The sequence below is a fragment of the Pinus tabuliformis genome, chromosome 5_2, assembly GCF_031772625.1.
Source record: "Pinus tabuliformis cultivar Carrire ecotype Pingquan chromosome 5_2, CPIR1, whole genome shotgun sequence".
Taxonomy (NCBI): Eukaryota; Viridiplantae; Streptophyta; class Pinopsida; order Pinales; family Pinaceae; genus Pinus; species Pinus tabuliformis.
In genome coordinates, this window is record NC_142306.1 from 527047095 (window position 1) to 527052336 (window position 5242).

The window sequence follows — 5242 nt, forward strand, 5'->3', positions numbered from 1 at the left end:
GAGTAGGGGTAGACCATTTATTTTTCTTTTTCAAGACTTTCTGTAATCAATAATCTTTACGCATTGCTAGCAAAAATGTTTAAATTTTTAGATGTACCGTAACTTTATGATTGGGTGTTCTTGAACAATGGCATTTTTTGAATGACTGACCAGTGATTTTGCCTTGCTATAAAAAAATGGCTTCCTTTATCTACATAATTCCAAAATTAATATTGCCAAACCTCAAGGAACTGATAAGTAGTAATATAGCAATTGTGAAAACAATGGGAACAAAACTAAAATTAAGCACAGTGTACAGTATTTTAGCATTGCTGATTTTCCAAGGACGTTTTATTCCTAAGTGTTTAGAAGGTGATGATTGCTTCCATGCTTACTCTAAATAGATAATCTCAAAAATGATATGAAGAATTTCACCAGTGTTAACAAACCTTGAAGAAACTGATTAGCAGCAGTAGCAGCAATTGTGAAAACAATAGCAATAGAAGTAATAGCAGCACACAATCTAATGTGATTCTTTTTCTGATCTAATGTTGTGAAAGCCATTTTCTTCTGTGACTCTTTCCTTCGGCTTCTGTAACGGAACAACATGGTTAATCAAGCCTCCTCTTCGTCAAATTACAGAAGACAAAGAAGCTGGGATTTTATTTCAATTCTTGGTCTTGTAATATTAAATTCTAAACTTGGGAGATTGCTGAATTAGCAGGTGCTGAGGTGCTGGAGTTTCCTTGCCTTTCTCTGTTTCTCAATTTAGAGAAAAGATAGGGGTTGTTTCACCCAGAAGTGCAAGCAAATAGTAACTATGTAGCTAGGTTGGCAAGGATTGTGGGTATGGATATTCCATTAAAGGGTAACTTTGTATTAACTAGAAACTAATGGTAACGGTAGCCCAGTGTGGACAAAAAAGGATTTAATTTGCCATGATTGAATGTTGCATTCAGTTGGCCAAATTAACTGGAACCGCTGCCGCAGTTGTTACGTTACCGTGTTGGCAGGGAATTGAATTTGAATGGAATTTGCGTGAGAAATTTGATTGATAAATACTTTCATTGTATGGTCCGAGATCTTTGGGCAGCACGTCTCTTCCAATTTGGTGGCATTGGATATCGTTTACCCAAACTCTGCCAGTGGGTGTGTGGTGTTAGACTGGGCAGTCAATGGTAGGCATACAAATCTTTAGAATTATGCTTATATGGAATAAATTTTTTGTTTCTCAAGTCAATGACCTCCAATTTTAATGAAATTGGCTAATGAAAGCATTAAAATGAGGCAGAAAGCTGAAGATGCCTAATCAGTGGTTTTGGCTTTAGTTAAATTGATTTCCTTTACCAACCGGCCATGGTGCAATACTGAGGTCATTTGTAGCATTATTATGATATTTAAAATTGAAGAATAATTAGCTGGGGTCATATTTAATTGAGCCAATCTGCTGACCATGCTTTTCTACAGGCTGCATTACTACCAAAGAATTGGGTACTGTTATGCGCTCTCTAGGACAGAATCCAACTGAAGTTGATCTGGAGGACATGATCAGTGAAGTTGATGCTGATGGAAATGGGACAATTGATTTTCCAGAGTTCCTGAATCTTATGGCTCGAAATATACAAAACTACAAATGGACAAGTATGATTTCTCATAAAGCTGAGTAAAAAACCAACCTCCAGCAGATCCAACTGCATTCCTACCTGGAACCGTTCATTGATATAACCTAGCATGCAGGAGTGGCACTTTCTCAGCAGGGAGTTGAGGCAACACCTTGAGTGGCACTTTCTCAGCAGTGAGTTGAGGCAACACCTTGAGGTTCGTATTCTAGCTCAAAAATATGTTACATATTGTTGTTGTTATTTTTTGGAAACAACGTTATAAGTGACAATGGTAATGCAACATTGCAGATTAATGCACATATTGAACTAATTTTACAAAGTCTACAAAGTCAAGCACATTCTCTGTTTCACAATTTATTTGTTCTGCAACTCTAAATCTTCCAATGATTACAAACAATAAGTCTCTCTTTCAAATGACATGCTCTGTTTCAATATATGATTTATATATGATCACATTCTAACTATGACTTCATAATACGATTTATAGGAATCTCCTTCGATCCTCTATTGCAATCTGCATATGGATTCTACATTCAGTAATGTTCAGAAGATCTATTTTTGATGCAACTTGCATATGGATTCCACATTCAATAACGTTCAGATCTTTGGTATATAGTGCTTATGTGACTATTTATATTGCAGTTGTGTGATTTTGGGCTAGCAACATGGACGCTGGAGCCTCCTATACCCTTCTTGTGCAAGTCAGTTAAAGGAACATTGGCTGAGGTAAATAATTCTTGGATACCATTTCCATGTAAAGACCATTTTCTTATGAGATCACATAAGATACTTGCACATATAAATCTAAACTGGAATCTGAAATAAATTCGAGCCGAATCTGATATAGCCCTTGACATTAGATTTCAGAGGTTGCATGTTTGGTTCGGCTATTTGTGGAGATGTATCAGACTTGGTTTATATGGGTTTCTCATAGTATATATATTCAAATGCGTTTCTCACAGTAATAGGAATTATGGATGTATGGATGCCTCCCCGACTAATACATAAAGGCTGTCTACAAAGTCAAGCACATTCTCTGTTTCACAATTAATTTGTTCTGCAACTCTAAATCTTCAGATGATTACAAACAATTCTAATGGATGTTGGAATTTAATTCCAACTGCAACATAAACAACTGGACAGAAATCTGATTTGTTGTAGATATTCCAGACTATTGGATGCCTCATAGTCATGCTTGATATTTTCCACATTAATGTGCATTAAATTCCCCTGCAACAGCCGACTTCATTTCTTCAAAAGGAATCACCGCTTGCTGCATTCAATACGCAGATAAGCTTTAGAAGATATTTTTATTATCTTATTGTTTAAAGCCAAATATGTTTTAACATATAAATGTAATGAACAGTAGTTATGTTTTAGGTTAGAAGAATGATAGAGAGTTTCTTTTGTAATGCACAGCAGTGCTAAAACTGTAATTTTCTGAGATAGTGAAAATTGGTTAGTGGAACTGAAGCGTTCCTGTTGTAATCCCTCTGTCAAGACGAAGATGCTCTTCAGCATAATCTTTTGTGAAAATCACTCTATGTGAGGAAGACGAATTTGTATCAGTTGGTTTACTGTTTATAAATAGAAGTTTTATTGGTGCGTTGTTGTTACACCATAACCAGAAAATAGTCTTGACGTCAAAACAGAGTGTTGCTGATACACGAGTTTCAGCATTGCTGAAACACCGTTGCTGAAACAACAACTGACGAAACTACGTTGCTGAAACACCGTATTCCGCAAACGATTTTTATTTCCACTGTGTTAGAACAGAGTATTGTTCTGTTTTTTCAGTTTTGTTTAGAATTATCAGAAATTCCAGCATGGTATCAGAGCTAGTCTAGGCACTCAGTGAGTCAAAAGCAGAGTTTGTTTTTTCACTGTAGGAGCTGTAAGAAGCTTATTGAGCATATTTTCTCTAGCAGAGAAAGTTTTTGCCTGTTTTTATTTATACAGTCAGTATCTCTTCTTTATTCATACAGGTTAAGATGGCAGATGCTGGAACAAGTTTGAAAAATTCCCAACTATCACAGTTTAATCGGAAAAATCACAGTTATTGGTCCATAACAATGAAATCATTGTTTGCTTCTCAAGGAATATGGGAGCTGGTTGAGATTGGCTATGCTGAACCTGCAGATGCAACAATGTTGGCTGCTTTGACAATAGCAGAAAGAGACCAGTTGAAGAGCGATAGGAAGAAGGACGCCAAAGCTCTCTTCTTCCTCTTCCAATCAGTACATGAAAGTGTTTTTCCATGGATTGTAGAAGCAACAAAATCCAAGGAGGAATGGGATATTCTCAAAACTGCCTATCAAAGCATGGAGAAGGTGAAGACTGCAAAGTTGCAGATGTTGAGGAGAGAATTTGAAACACTCAACATGAAGGAATCTGATACAATAGATTCATTCTTCACTTAGGTTATTGGGTTGATAACCGAGATAAGATCTCATGGTGAGATTCTTGAAGAAAGAAGGATTTTAGAGAAGATCTTGAGAATTTTACCCTCAAGGTTTGAATCTATTGTGGTAGCAATAGAAGAAACAAAGGATCTTTCACAGTTCACAGTAGATGAACTGAGTGCTTCTCTTATGTCTCATGAACACAGACTCAGTAGAGGAACAGATTCCTCTTTTGAGCAAGCATTCAAGACTCAGATGTCTTTTGGCCAAGGAAAAGGTCGAGGCAGAGCAAATAACAGAGGTCATGGAACAAGCTAAAAAAAAGGCAGAAATAATCCTGCAAGCACGAGTGGAAGGAGCTACAATCAAAACCAAGATGAAGGTTCAAGCAAACAGCAAGCGCGTGGACAAAGGTATGACAAATCCCAAGTCCAATGTCATTATTGTAAGAAATATGGGCACTACGCCAATGAATGTACGAAAAAACAAAATGACATGAATAGTAGACAGAATGCTAATTTTGCAAATGAAGAAGATAAGAATCCAAAGATTGTGTTGTTAGCATGTAACATTACACAAGACAAACAAGAAGATTTTTGGTTCTTAGACTCAGGTTGTAGTAATCACATGACTGGAAATATTGAAATGTTTGCCAATCTGGATGAAAATGTGAAATCTGAGCTAACAACAGGAACTAATAATAAGATATCTATCAAGGGTAAGGGCAGAGTCAATATCCGAGCAAGAAATGGAGAACAGATGATTGTGCCAGAGGTATACTATATACCTAGTCTGAAATGTAATCTTTTGAGCATTGGACAACTCATTAACAAAGGTTACAATGTTTTCTTCAAAGATGATATGTGTACAATCAGAGACATACCTCCAAGTAAGAAGATCATTGCATAGGTGCAGATGACCAGCAATAGAATGTTTCCTCTCAAACTCAGGGCAGATTTGAAGGAAGGAAGAACTATTGCAGCTGTAACACAAGAAGTCTTTCAAGAACAAGTGAAAGATGAGAATTGGTTGTGGCACTTGAGATTTGGACATCTCAATTTCGGAGGCTTGAATCTGTTGCAAAAAAAGGAAATGGTAAAGGGATTGCCATTGATTGAGAAACCGGATAGCCTTTGTGAAGGCTGCATCTTGGGCAAGCAACACAAAGAAAGCTTTCCAGCAGGAAAGAGTATAAGGGCAAAAGCACCCTTGGAAATTGTTCACTTTGATGTGTGTGGA

The 5242-nt window shown here is 36.8% G+C and overlaps 1 long non-coding RNA gene across 1 annotated transcript; it reads left to right on the forward strand.

The window, feature by feature from the left end:
• The first annotated feature begins 995 nt into the window (after positions 1–995).
• Positions 996–1796, forward strand: LOC149160037 (uncharacterized). The gene is made up of 2 exons (XR_016261188.1): positions 996–1157; positions 1447–1796. It is a non-coding gene; the product is annotated as an uncharacterized LOC149160037 (long non-coding RNA).
• The last annotated feature ends 3446 nt before the right edge of the window (positions 1797–5242 follow it).